This window comes from Harpia harpyja, chromosome 14 (genome assembly GCF_026419915.1).
Source record: "Harpia harpyja isolate bHarHar1 chromosome 14, bHarHar1 primary haplotype, whole genome shotgun sequence".
NCBI lineage: Eukaryota > Metazoa > Chordata > Aves > Accipitriformes > Accipitridae > Harpia > Harpia harpyja.
In genome coordinates, this window is record NC_068953.1 from 14,323,079 (window position 1) to 14,338,315 (window position 15,237).

Here is a 15,237-nt window from a genome sequence, read left to right on the forward strand (position 1 = left end):
CATTCATACAACTTCATGTTTACCATCACTGAAATCTCCTCTGACAGCACTGCTCTAAAGTCTTCACTGAGTTTTGGTCCTGAGCTGAAAGAGGGAAGCAAGAAAGGTATGAAAGACAGCAGCTGAGAGGGGACTCTCTTCCACCCTTGAGCAGTTAGTTTAGCAGCCAGTCTCCAGCATGCTGGTTCCTGCTGGACGAAAGAGGAGAAATGACTGTTTCTGATGCTATCTCTGACTTGGGAGGAACCGTGCTCTACCAACACCACCTGCGTCTCTTCACAGGCAGCCGAGCTGTGGAACTGCCAGCACTGATCATCTGCGTGCTGCCACATGGCTCTAGCTGGCTTATCCAGGAGCTGAGGATAGGGCAGGCTCTTCCTCCTTGTGTGCACTCACACTGAGAGGGAGCTCTTGGCTCTTGCAAAGAAAAACAGGTATCCATGGCTGGTGGTTAACCAGAATGGGTTTTAATGGCAAATGTGGGGTTGGACAGCTCTGAGAAAACCATGAAGGTGGCTTGTGGGAAATGAACTCCAGTGCTAGAGATGGGCATTCCTGAGGGATTGCTGCCTTTGCCTCCTGAGTTCTCTTGCTAGCAAAAACGTGTTCTCAGTTCATTCATCACAGAAGATCAAGGAAAGGACCAAAACTGTAGTAAATGTGGGGCAAGAGAGACACAGGGAGGTAAAGAGGTAAAGATGTTTGGCATACTTTTTTCCTGCTCCTGTGGTTGCTGCAAGCCCACAGTGGTGGGTTAGAAGAAAACAATGATGGCTGGAGGTTCCTGCTCATGGCAATGATGGAAACAATGAGAGCTGGAGGAGGACTTGGGAAGTGTATGATAGGGATAAGACAGAAACAAGATGTCTCTGTGAACTCTGGAGAGGATACAGTTGTCATAGAGCAAAAGGGATAGCATAAACCAAAAGACTTTCAAAAGTAGAGAGCAAAGTGAGCAAGGGAGGGTATTAGCACCGTGATGGGGTTCCAGATGGGTTCCCTGAGGGCAGGCTCATTGGCAGCAGTCGGGGAGGCTGCTGTGGTCTTGTTCACAGAATCACTGAGTTGGAAGAGACCTCTGGAGATCAGCTAGTCCAGCTTCCCTGGCCATGTCTGGTCAGGTTTTGAATATGTGCAAGAATGGAGACTCTGCAACCTTTCTGGGCAATGTGTTCCAGTGTTTGACTACCCTCACAGTTTTTTGTTGTGTTTAAAAGGGATTTCCTGTGTTTTAATGTATGCCTGTTGTGTCTCATCTTTTCACTGGATATCACTGAGAACAGTCTGTGTCTGCTTTTTTTACCGTCCCCCCCATAGGTTTTTATACACATTGATAACATCCCTCTCAAGCCTTCTTGTCTTGATGCTAAACGGTCCCAGTTCTTTCAGCCTTTCCTTGTATGACAGATGCTGCCATCCCTTAATCATCATTGTGGTCCATTGCTGGACTCGCACCAGCGTGTCCTTGTCTTCCTTGTGCTGGGAAGCCAAATATTGTTTCTTATACTGTTGTGCTCTTGGAGATAGTAGTTTAATGGAGAAACAGCCCCTAACCAATATTTCCGGAATGTGGCATCCATTGACACCAGAGGAGTCCAAAAGAGTGCTGCCAAATTCATAGGGTTTTGCTTTGAGCTTGGTCTGTAAGCAAGCAACACTTTTCTGCAAATTCAAGGGCTTGGGAAAGGAGTGATGTTGTTGCTTGTGATCCATATTCCATTGAGTAGATACACCATCAGCTTCAGCCTTCACCCCTCTGGCGATTTACAGCTATGTCAGCCATGAGACCTGAAAGTTGGGGACTAGCAGCTGCATCTTCTGACCATTTCCTCCCTCATGTGTACTCTTCTATTTTTTGCCTGACTTTTTGACCATTTGAGCAGAGCCATACCGGCACCCTCTGTACCAGACTGTTGCAGTCCCAGGTTAAGCAATTGCCCTTTCCAACCTGGTGCAAAGAGGATTCTGTGCAAATACAGGCAATGAGCAGTCCTTCAAGCCAGCACTGCCATGGTGAACACAGGTATAGAGCAAATGGAATGTGGTGTGTGATACAGTGAGGGATTTCATAACAGCTGAAGGCAACAAAATGTTTCCTACCTAGAGGCTGACTGCCTCCTCAACCCACCTGCATCAGAGATGTTTGGGATGATGATGTGTGTAGAAAGATCTATATGGCTCCAGACCTGAGAGCAACCTAGGACAAGTCCCAGGTGTGTCCCAGTTTGTCACAACCTCTATTGGTGCAGGGCAGTATAAATGTCAAGAGGCTGAGGTGGTGTTAAACCTCTAGGATATGTACTCCAGGAGGTGCTTTGCATGGGACCCTCTGGGGAAACACTGGCTGTTGCGTCTGCCTTTTCTAGAGAAGTGATTTTCAGAGGGGTAGGGAGATGTGTCATTCAGTCACATTTGCAAGTGGTTTGTTTTAAAATCTATTTCGGGCATTGCTTTTTGTATTTGTGGTTAGTTAGAATTCAGTTATATAAGCAGCAGCAGTAGCAACATATGCAAATTTGCTGAAAATTGTCAGCACTTCTTATAGCTTCAGTCATCCCACAGATGTAAGTCTCTGTACGAAGCACAGTGTGTGCTTCTAGCACGGATGGAGGTGGCTCTGGAATCTGACTGAGCTAGCTGGACTGAGTAGGACTGAGAGCTGCCACTGATCTTGTCTGCGCTTTCACAGCTTGATTTACTGGAACCGTGAGGCACTTTGGAAGGAAAGAATCGCATGCTTCTCCCTGATGCATGGTGCACGTGCAGGCATCAGACAGTAGTATACATTACTTCCACTGCTGTGTAATATTTGGGGGGGTAACTCACCTCACCTAACCCAACCTGTGACATCTGCCACAGGGACATTGAAATGTGCAAACAGGTGAGCCTGGAGGTTGTGGCACATTCAGCTGCGGGAGACATGGCATGGCATGAACTGCTTCATTCTTTGTGCCTGAGTAGTCATAGAAAAAAAGGATAAAAGGAATTCATAGAAACGATAATGCCTCTAATTTATTTTGTAATAGCAGAGAACGTGCAGAGGATTTCTGTGCCAAACTCTATCATGTTGTAAGCTGATATGATCCAAGGAGACAGTGTCCTTAAGGAGAAACTAGAACCTGCCAGCTGATGAGCAAGGAGAATTCCATTTCATGACAAAATTAAACTTCTGAACATTTATGTGAAACAGTATTATAATGAAACCCCTATTTTTAGAGAGAAAAAAATTATTGTCTATATTTCTCTTTCCTCAGGTTAGTGATGGAGAGTATTTTGACCAAGAGAAACCCTAAAACATTTTGTCAGAAAATATCCAGCCAGTCCTAGAAATGAGCATTACTGTAGCCAGTGCTACGACCTGACGGCTGTGCTGTGTGTTGCCACAGCGAGGGCTGGCACAAGCAGCTGCTGGAGCTGCTCTCTGCTATCATGGGAGCTATATAATGTGTACAATACGCTTGGAAAACAGGAGATGTTGGTACCTATTGCAACAGAGCTTTCTTTTCCTGATGACTGTAAAAAGAATAAGGTTGTGTATGGGCAGTACCTGGCTGGCTGTGAGTACCTGAGGCCTGGGCTCTTTGTATGTGGTGTCGGTACCTCCTGCATGCAGCAATGCTGCTTTGCTTTCTTAGCAGGTTCTTCAGCATCCTTGGAGTTTGTTATCACACTCCCTCGTTCCTCCATCTCCCCACTCAAAAATCAATTCAACATAAAGAGTCATAGAGAGCAACAAGGACCAAGGGGAAGTGTGGTGATCTCAGGTACAAATGTGGCTGCTACCACTGCTTTTTTCTAAGGATACTCCATGGAACAAGTAATGCTCCAATATGTAGTCTTGTGTGATGGGAGAGGAATCTGGTCTATAATCCAGTGTGATAAGGCTGTGGGTGCTGATCCCTTCTGTGGTTTTTAGGTGGCTAGGGAGTGAGCACAGCGTTGTGCTCAGGAAACCTGTATGGTGTTCAGCTTCTGATGCTGCAAGCTTAGCAGTTAAGCTACTTGGCTGAGCAACTGCCAGGCTGGAACTGGTACTCGGGTCTCCTGCCGGCCCTGCCCGGGGGTGCCTGTGGCACTGCCTTGAGCGTTCTGGCTGTTCTGCTGCCACTGAGAGATGGTGCTGGGGAGGAGCAGCAACCACGGCCGAAGAGGGGACAGCATCTCCTCCAGGTGCAGAAGGATGATTTTGATTCTCCCGGTGCAGGGATGACTCCCTTTGGAGATGTCCAAGGAAGGCAAAGGGGAGATTCGCAATGGAGGCTGCTGTGGGTGTTGTCTCAGGGGGAAGGGCAGAGTTTTCAAAATTCAGTGCTCACAGCTGCTGAGGCTGATCTGTTTGTGTGATTCAACAGCAAATCTTTGTCCAAAGTGGGGCATTTGTGGGATAGGAGTGACAATGAGAATCGTGTGGTATTGCTTTGCATTTTAGTTTCGAAGTGTCATTTTTCATATCTATGACTTTGTGTAACTGTATCTTTTCAGACTTGAAACTTCTGCTCATCTGACCATTGACATTTCTGGAAAATGTGAATGAAATGAAATAATCTATTTTCTCATATTCAAAGAGTGAGGAAATGTTTTGCTGCCAGAAGATCACTTTTTGATCAAGGTTTCTGAGGTATTTTAAAGCCCCATGAGAGTGTGAAGGAGATGTGATACTATAGTTCACAATCCCTCGCTTGTAAGAGTGCAGTCTATCATGTACCTGGTGATAAGTGTCTTGGACTGTTGAAGTTATAGATAGAATTTAAAAAGTGAATATTTGTGAAAGGAAGGATCTTACTGATGGGTGTGGCATTTTTTGTGAGCTCTTCTGTCCTCTGCACAAGTTGGGGTGTTGCAGAAGATGGACTCATGGATGCTGCACCTGTAGCAGGTGAGAACAGTCACATTGGTAGCTTTGCAGAAATTGCACAGGACAGAATTTTTAAAGATGTTTTTCTTTATCCTTAGCTAAAAGATGAAAAAACTCATGGGAGGCTTAATCTGGAAGGACCTCTTTCTGCCCATGGATTACAAAGAGAGTCTAAAAACAGTCTCGCTGCAGATGTCTGCCTTGTAGATGTTAAAGATTAAATGAGTTGCCATGCACCTGCATGTTAGGGGTGGATATACAGTGAAGATGAAAAATGTATATCATTTAAAGACTCATTTGAAGATTGTCTGGATCCCTAAATAATTGCCTGTTCATTCTGTGCTCTGAGTGGGGCATGCATCCGTAGACAGACACGGTAATGATTTCTGCAGTGTTAGGCATGGGGTACTCTAAATAGTCTCACTTTCCAGCTTCGGTGCAAAATGTACCTTCAATGTCTTGAGTGTTGCACTGCAAACAACGTGTGCTGAATGTATTACATGGTACTTTATACTGAATGTAGTTTAAAAAGACACAGTAGGAATAATGAGATGCCAGATACTCAGTATTTTCTAAAAAACTCCTTTATTTTGGCGTCCAAAATGGAAAATTTAGCTCTGAAACCAAGACCAGAAGATTCTGGCAGATTTGGTGGGGTTTGGTTTTCTCTACTTATTTCACTTTTACCTGTGTGATAATAAATGACCAGGTGGAATTAACCGGTCATTTAAATAACCAGATTAAACCTTTGTTTTATTCTCCATGATTCCTTATGTTCCATAGTTGCTTATGCCCCATGGAGCACATCACTTTAGTAATGCACCCTGCTTCTGCGTTACCAGAATCTTAAATGCCTGAGTATGTACTCAGGACTTGTTTTCATTATTTCACTGACTACTGACACCAAGTGCAATCCCAAATATAGGACATTCTTCTATTTTGGAGAAGTCCCACAATAATAGGATCAAGTATGTGGTGTTGCAGCATTGCAGATAGTATCTGCCTTTGGAAATATTTTGGACTGTTGCAGTTGTTTTCGCTGTGGCCACGCTACAACTCAGGGCAGCAAGACTGGTATTGCTCATGTTGCATGTGTTCATCCTGTTCGCACCATTGGCAGAGCATGGGGAGCCAGCCTGCTGAGCGTGGCAGGCAGGCAGCACTGCTAACTCGTGTCTTGGAATATTTGACATAAGGCACCCATATTTCTGTCTTTGATTTCTGACACTTCCAGGGAGCACTTGTTCTGTGCAGCTTTTTCAGAATCCAGCGCTTACGGGATGTGCCTCGCTTACTGTGCACACATGGCAGATTTGCTGGAAGCCTCCCAAAAGCTTGGGCCATGTTGCGGTGGCTGCTCCCTGCTGTGCACATTTCCAGTAACCGAGCATGGCTCTGCATTTGCAGACAGGGAAGGAGGACCTGGGGAAATCTGAAAGAAGCATAATGAACTTGATGGTCGACACTCTGTGCTTTGCACGCTGTCATCAGTTTACGTCAGTTTAAAGTGTCATTGGCCATGTTTAATTACATGTCACACTCCCTTTTATTGGTATGATCCACTTAGAGTGCAGAACAGAGTAAAATCAAGGCTAACAGTTTGTTCAGCCGCTGTTTTTCAAGAACAGGGTGCTTCAACAAGTGTTTGTCTTGAAAAATGTAAGTATGCTTTAGCATGGTTGGAATTTTTTATGTCACGCCGCTGTGTAAAATATTACCTATTAGGAGGACCTCGTGTAAAGGGTTGGTATGTGGCAGGAAACCTGGGCTATCAGCTCTCCAGATTTGCACTGTATCTCCAGTGCAGGCAGACAGCCTGAGCCTATGCAGCATGGGGGTTAGGCATGGGAGAGGGCTGGGCCTGCAAGAGCCCCTCGCATACCTGCCATACCAGCAAAAGTGCACTTGTTTTAGTTGAGGGGGAGAGCAGGCTGTACTCCATGACGTATAGACTTGCTGGTAGTACTCTGCCTGCTGTGGTACTTTCTCTGTACACGCTGTGGTGACCGACCTGGGAAACACTCCTTTTACAGGTGGATGTAATACCAGTGAAAGTTTTTTGCTCGTACTAGTAATCCAGTTTTCCACATTATGCTATCAAACCAGCTTTTGTACTAGCCTAGTACATCTGTGGTTTGCTTTTTTGCTGGCAAATTCCAGAAGGGGGATGCCATGGGTTACTCAGGAGCTACCACTCTGCATTTTGTAGAAGAGTGCATCTAGCAGTGGAACAGGCCAATGTCTTAACATACACCTTTTTCAGCATTTGTGAGCAGTCCCCTCAGTACTCAGTTGTTGGTATGGGCCACTTTGGAGTGAATTTAGGCTGACTGACAGGTGACTGTGGTCACTGATCTTTGAACTCGTAGACGGGTGCAGAACCAAAGGTTGAAAATCTTTCTCTGGCATCGTTTGAGATCTGTCTGGCACTTCTTCCTGTGCTCGTAGCTGGTAAGAGTAGACTGTGCAGACTGTTCTTGAGCCACAGATACTCCCACTGTGATGCTGGCAGGAAAAGCACTGTGGTCTTCCAGTGTTGGTCTAAGCACCAAGTTTGTTTACTGCACAGATCTCCCAGGGCTTTCCCAGCTCTGTGGCAGCTTGCGATAGCCCTCTGCACCTCTGCTACTGCAGTCTCCAGGGTGTATGCTAGGAACAAAATAATTTCAACATTAACTGTTTTGTCTGCTATCACTTGGTGTACCCCTGTTGATCAGTTCTGTGCCTTTCTCTTCTGCCATGTCAGTTGGTTTTCCATGGAGGAAAACAAGCCCAGTAAAAGGTAATTAAAAATAAAAAGTCTTGTGAAGACCTGGGATGTTTGTATCATAGGATGGATCCAGCCAAGGTCCATAAGGAAGGCATGCAAGTGAGTTTTCCGTGACTGTCCTACAGAGTGCTCCGAAGCAAGGAAGGCACGCAGCTGACGTGAAAGCTGCAGAGGGTCTGCCCAGCCCAGCTGTGATGCTGCTTGCTGCTGCAACACCCGATCCAGAGCTGGGCAGCATTGCTAGTGGAGCTGCCAGAGCAGGGGCAACACTGCAAGGCTTTAACACATTACATAGAGAGAAAGCAGGAGCTCCCTCTGGGCTGGATACGAAGCCTGTAACTGTCAGGCTGTCCCATTAGCACTGAATTTTAGTCTTTGAAATGCCCTGTCACACTCAGCGAGTCCAGGAACGGGTAAAAGGGAGAAAGGTGTGAGAGTGTGGAGGGAGCAGAGGCACATCACAACATAATTAAAAGTCCCCAGCTGCTCATTTTATCTTCCCATATTTGCCCCTATCTTTTACTTGAAACCCCTGTAAAATCTTCCTTAACTTTCAGAGGCAGATCTGTTAGCTCAGAGTTAAATCTGATCTCTTACTGGACCTGCAGTGTGCTTTTTGGCATTTCAGCATTGCTCATGGCCTCTGCTAGCCTTCTCACACCCATTCAGTCAGAGGCATGGTCAAGCAGCCCTAAGACTCTTGAGAAAAAATTCAGCAGTTGAATGGGGACCATGGAAGGGATTAAAACGAAGCATCTCCCCTCTCCTGAGAGCTCCCTGGGCTGCCAAAGGACCAGCTTTTGTGGAAGACAGAGGGAAGAAGCAAGGGTATTTTTGCTGGTGGACATTGGTTGGGACATGAAAGATACCTGTAGGATTCTAATTATTACCTCCATATGTAGTATTCTGCCTTTATTACTAGTGTAATTTGTTTGCTGTGATGTTACCTGTTCACTGGAGACTTACTGATGCTCTTCAGGCTTTTGCCTCATGTAAAAAATTATGTATAACTCGCACATATTTACAGCACACTTCTCACTCTCCTTTTCTTGAATTACTTGAGAAGTGAGCAGCATCATCAGGCCTTTGAGGTTCACTTTTGACTTGAGGAAGAATAACTTTTTTTGTTTCTGCTCCTTGCTCTCTGGCTTGTACATTTTTTATTTTGCACAGTAGTTCTCTCACTCCTTGACTGCTTCTTTTCTTCTGAAAGTCTTCACAGAAAGGAGTTTATGTTTTCACAAGCATGCTTGTGATAGTTGGTCTAACAGCAGACACCAGCACTCGCAAGAGTATCTAACACATATGCCGTCATGGCTATAACATTGCTATTGAGTGTATTCTGTCATTCTGCTTTTTTTTCCTCTGGTAATCTATAAGCACTTTCAGAATGTTCTTTTAAATTGGCTGGCTGGATCTGCTTTGTCTTCCTGATCCTTTCTAATTCACTTATTTAGCACTTTACTCATGTTGCCAAAACAAAACCCTGTAGTTGCTGTGTGCTCACACGCTCCTCCTTGAGCCATGTGCCACAAAGCCACAAAGCTAGACCTACAATGACAAGCTGGTGCATGACAAGCGCAGTTTCGGTTGCTGCAGAAGTGAGGCTTGGTTGTAGAAGAGGCAGCATCAAGAGCTGGCAAGTTTTTTGGTAGTGGGGGAGAAGGAATAATTAGTATGGAGGTGTTTGGAGGAGAAAAATGGAGGTTTGGAGTGACAGTTTGCAAGGGATGGCAGAGAATGAAGAATTAATGCAGTTCGAATTTGATACTGAAACGGCAAAATGCCATGCAGAAATTGCACAGAAGAGGAATTATATTTCCAAGGGGTGGGCAAATGCTTAACTCGGAAAGGAATAGCCAGAAACTGGATTGATGAATGTAGTGTATTTTGCAGTCCCGAAGAAATGTGTGGACTATCTGCAGAATTCAGTTTAAAAATCCTGCTGAGGGCTGTGTGTGTAGCACATGGCTGAGCAGTTCCAGCCCTGCCCATGTAATGAGCTGCCTGAGCAGCAGATTTGCTTCTCCTGTGCCAGCTGCTGTATAAGAGGACTAAATCATTACCCAAGGCCAAGTAATCACTCTCAATAGCAAGATTTAGAGGAGACCCTATGACTTGTCTCTGCGCTGTGAACTGCTAATTATCACAGTGATAACTGGCACCAAATGAAGACTGGAATTGAACTTCAGCCTGTTATGGGATGAAGAATAGAACTTCAGGTATTTCCAGAAAGAAATCATGTTTAAATTATCTGTGGGTCCCTTTTGGAAAATAATTTTGATCCTATCTCAGCTGCATTGCCCTGGGCTTTGCTAGACTCCCTCACTCCTGCTTCCTCCTCTGCTTTTGGCCAGCACAATTTACTAAGTCTGAATATAGATCTTTGGTGAAGGACAAAGCTTTCTCTCAGTGCTGTCCAGAGACATGATCATGGGCTCTAATTCAGCTCAAGGACAGGGCCATGGCAAATTCTTCTGATGTGCATCTTGCTGGCTGTGCTGGAAGTGGCAGGGAGGAGAGCTGGTGCAAATCACTATTCCCAGCATATTGTGATCACTGTGGCTGGTGCTCTGCGCTGCCCAATGTGTGCCAAGCAGGATGCTGCCTGCCTCATCAGTGTAGGAGGTAGGATAGAACAGGGCATCTTACAGCATATCTATGATTAACGATCCTCCGCTCTGGCATCTTGTCAGTTTTGAGGTGGGACCTGCCACATCTCAGAGGTGAGACTCTCTTCTGGAAGAGGACAGGAGGTCTTCTGGCCACATTGGAGCCCCATGGACAAGGAACCCACAGATAAAGACCACCAGCCCCAAGCAGCACATGAAAGGGGAAAGAAGCTGAGGGCTGCTGCCCTCACTGTGAATCAGAGAAACTGAATGCTGTTATCTCCAGCTACCTTTTTTACTCAAGTAGGTTGGAGAACTTGATCACAGAGCTCCAGCCAGTGATGCCCAGCAAGTTCTTATAGGCTTGCACCCATGCACTACTCCTTCTGTGTGTCCAAGGGAGGACCACTCCAGTCTGATCAGGGGAGTACGGGGACTGCCACCTCCCTGGTGACCATGACCAAATGGCACAGCGTTCCCCAGACTCCCTTCTCCAGGCCAAGAGCTGCTCCACCCGTATCTTCTGGGCTGAGAGGCTGCTAGTTTGCAACCAAGTGCAGATCATTTCAGGTACACAGATCACCTTGTTATATCATCTGCATTGATGTCAGATGGGAAGCTGCCCACATCTTGGCACTCCTGGGCCGGCAGGCTGCTGGTTTGCCTGCAGATGGGTCGCATGGAGAGCTGGGCAGGCCCAGGCAGCAGCCAGCTGCTGCCACAGCCTCAATTGCACAGAGCTCTTCTTGTGAAGGGCTCTTCTGCTTCACCATTTTTCTTTCAGTTGACCTCAGTGGACTTTGCATTAGGCTCAGTCTCTGCAGCCAATGGGTCTTACCCCTTCCTCTGAGTTGACTATGAATAGGCTTGTTCTTATGCCTTTCAGCATTTTGGCAGGACGGGGGAGGTGCTGGTGCTGACGAGCTGGGCTGATCAGAGGGGGCCAGCCGAGTGCCATGCACTGGGTCTTGTGCAAAGCAGCACTTAGAGCTGGAAGACAGTGATTTTTGTAACACAGGGAACAAAGCCGGCTGTGCTGAATGGAGTAGCTTTTTGCTGGACAAGATGTGGATCTCTGGAAATGGCTCTTTTGTGACTGTAGGATCAGAAATACACAAGCAGGAATGCCTGTAGTCCCGGGGTTAGCACTGATTAGTGCTCTGTGTGTGTGTGTGTGTGTGTGTTCCTGATTTATGCAATGCTGTTAGAGCCACATGGCTGAGTCCCCTCCTCCCTTCCCCCTCCTGCTGCCTTCTGGGGGCAAGACTGCTCCTGAGCTCAGATGCCACCGCTGGGTCAGGGTACGTGCCCTGGCAGCCAGTGAAGAGCAGCTCAGGAACTCCAGTCTGTTTCCAGCCCCAGTGTCAGCCCCTGGAGCGAACGAATCTCAACATTCATTTCTGTGGTATGGAATTTGCTTTTGCCTTCAGTGCTGGAGGATCCAATGTTTGCCTGTGGTTAGAGCGAAGAGAGCTTGAAAGCCCCTTTTCCCCTCCCCATGGGAGGGAAGTGTTTTGGGGAGGTTGATTTGAATTGCTGTGCTCACGCCTTTCCCTCCCTGTGCTGGGGTGGGATGGGTCCTCATCTCCACGAAGTGAGAGCCTCATGCAGTCTTCTGCTGTTTTTTTCTCATCTCAGAGGATTCGTGCTTCAGCCTCTGTGCACCTTCATCCTCTCTGACACACACCACCTATGGAATACTCAAAATCAATCCAAGTCATTAGACCTTTTTTTGAAAATAACGATGATGCTGACTAATAACCTTTGCCTTGCTCTGTGTGATGGAGGCCTTGTGGGTTCTTGCATTGTTTTAACAGTGCAGCTCTCAGCACCTCTTGGTGGTGCCTGCCCAGGGTGCACACCTGTACCCCTGTGGAGAAATGCAGCATTAGCATCGTCAGGACTATTTGGCTTGGATGCAACAGACAACTGTCATGAGTGGATCTGCCTGCCAGGGAGGGCACATAGCAAATATTTTTACATCATGGTTTGTAATTGTCGCTTTGCTCAGGTGGCATGCAGCTTGAAGGGCAGATGGCCTCCAGCTTCTTACAGCTTGAAATGCAGTGCAGTTAAAATCCTTAAAAAGACTTACTTTTATTTTAACAAATAAGGTTACAGCTTGTCCTCTGATAGAGCCTGTACACCTAAGATGTCTTATTCTGCTCTGCAGGGAGCGGCAATTGTCTCTCTCTCTCATGCGAAGTGTAACTGCCTCAGTTGCCTTATCAGAATATTTCCAAGCAGTAGAATTGAATCACTTGATCATTACAATGAAGGACTCAATTTTTTCTTCTGTTGTAAGCTTTTTCCTTTATTTATGATGTTGTCTTCCCTGACAGCTTCCACATTTTATTCTCAAGGTGAGAAATTTATTTATAAATAAATAAAATATATAAATTTATAAATTCTTCAGTGTTGGCTCATTTTCTCCTCTGTCTGCTAGCTTCAGCTCCAGCAGTAGGAAGGCAATTTCTTCAGTTGAAGGAGTTAAATATATCACTCCAGAAAAGAGCAAGCCAGATCTGAAAGCTGTTCCTGTAACACTAATTTTGATCTCAGCCCTGTTTCCTGTCTAAAGACTTTTCTCTTTCAGTGGAGATCATGAAATGTCACATTCATTATTTTTGCTCAGAGCATGCTGAGAAAATGGCTTTCAGCTCCAGAGATTCCCTCTCTCAGGAGCACAGTCTGAGGAACAACAACCACAAGTTACAGTGAAGTTGTAGTTCTCTGTATTTTTAAACAATATTATTCTGAAGAACAATAATACTAAGTGTGTTGCCATGGTGTAGTAGCATATGATTAATTAGACACAGATTCAATATGTTTAAGTGTGCAAGATGACTACTAGAGTCAGGCCAAAACCAGGATAACCTCCCAGATTTCCCTCAAATAAAGCAGGTTTTGTTTTTCTTCACATGGTGAGATCCTGCAGCTGTGCAGGATTCACCAGGGAAATTCCTTCTGTAATCAGACCAACTTTTCTCCCTTAATCCAGTCGATTACAGGAACTTGGGATGAACAACACAGAACTGCTGTGGCAGGAGCATCACTGCACTACTGACACGCTCTGAAGCACTGGTGAAGGTGGGGGAGATAGACACTTGTCTACAGGGCCTGCACAGGAAGGTGGCACATATACAAATGTCACAGGCACAGAGATCCTGCTGATCCTGGGTTGTCCATAAGCTTTCGCTGTTTTGGCTCAGCAACAGGCACAGCAATATTTAGAGCAATGTGAAGGATACTTAGGCTATGACAGGTGAAGACCTATGGCAAGGGTGGAGAGCTGACCTGGTCTGGCCTCCCCTTCAATCCTCCCCTGCCTCTTTAACCCCATCTGCATTCAGCAGCAGTCCCACGGTGACCTTGTTGAACCTCCCTCCACGAACTGGTCCAGCTCTCAGCAGCAGGTGACTCGCTGTTTTCCTGGGGTGGCTTCTTGCTGGGTGAGCTCTCAGGGCCACTGAGCACCAGAGTCTGTTCAAAGTGAACGTCGAGAGTGGGGATGGGAGCAGAACCCTGCTGTAAGGCAGCTCAATGCCTCCCCCGCTATTTTACCCTGTGGCTGCAGCAGCTGGGTCTCTAGGGACACTGAACACGTCCCTTGCCTCTCTGGGACTGGCGGGGGGGGGGGGGGGTGAAGCAGTTTGAGCACACAGATCACAAGGTGTTACAGATGGCACCAGAGCCAGACCTCCACCTGGTCACTAACACGTAGGTGTGCTGCTCAAGCAGGTTCTCTCTACCGTTTGAGACAGGCATTCAGCCCTTTTGTACAAGCAATGCAAGAGACGCTGGTTTCTCCAAAGGGGACTGAGTGTTGGTTTATGCTTAGCAGGAGCTCCCCAAAGCTCACCAGTGGGAAAGGCAAGGTCTTGGGGGTGGTGTGAGGAAGGGCTCCTCCTGGCAGCTGCAGTGCCTGACGTGGGGCCGTGCAGGAGGACTGTATGCTTTTGATGTCCACCGACTCGTTAAAAGCTGCAGGGAGAGGAGGGAGGCTGTTAACCACTAGCCTCCTGCAGCAGGCGAGCAGCTCGAGAGCGGGAAGTGGGAGATGTGGGTTCAGTGTTCTCTTTTTCTGTGTGGAGTCAAGCGCGCACTTCGCCGTTCCTCAGGGAGCATGTTAGCTGCCGGGCTCTGCGGTGAATGTCCTCCTGCCCCTGGGGAGGCTGCCCGTGGGCAGTCAACAGGCGGGAGAGCAAGCACGGGATGGTCAGGGGAACGGCAGGTTTCTCATAAGCTTCAAGGATTGTTTCTGCTGTGATGGTCCAATATGGACAGGCGAGAAGTCCTGGAGCAGAAACTTCTCAGTCTAACATGCAGACAGTGAAGAATAAGTTAATCTTTACTTTAGAGAGACAAAACACTCAGATTCCTTTATAGCCAACTGAGGGAGAGGTACTTCTGAGGTCAAACTCTCCTGATGCTTTTTCAGATGTCCAGGCTGAAGGAGCTGGGTCTTCTGTTTCTCCCCAGTGATCAGAGAGCACCAGCCCAACTGGCTTGGCTGTAGGCACCTGCATTTGCTCAGGTGAAGTCTGCAGTGCTGAATGGAGGCCATTGATATGCTCTGCATATTTATGTCCTTGCACTCAAAACAGGCTGTATGGCAGTCTCCATGAGGAGCTACACTGAAATGTAGTTTTCATGTCTTGCCAAACTGTTCTTCCTATTGCTAACTTAGAGAGCAGGAGCCTGGGGGTGTTGTTATCAATCTGTAATTTGAATTCAGCATCTGTTCTGCATCGTCCTGCTTCTTTCCTAGGCGTGAGGCCAAGGCTGGTGTTTGGTGTCCAGGAGGAGGTGGGACCTGCCTGCAAATGCAAGGCTGTGCTAGGGCTCCCAATTCCTTCCTCCATAAATGAAGCTGTTGCAGCAGAACAGGAAGGTGCAAATATGTTTTTTACAAGCCAGAAAGTGGCTCTTGGGTTTGAATTAAAGCAATTTTCCTAGAACTAAGTGATTTCTTTTCCCACCTGTGTCTCTCTGAACCC

The 15,237-nt window shown here is 46.7% G+C and overlaps 1 protein-coding gene across 4 annotated transcripts in view; it reads left to right on the forward strand.

The window, feature by feature from the left end:
* GAS7 (growth arrest specific 7) overlaps positions 1 to 15,237 on the forward strand; it is a 113,609-nt gene that overhangs the window by 3,110 nt on the left and 95,262 nt on the right. The window lies entirely within an intron of this gene.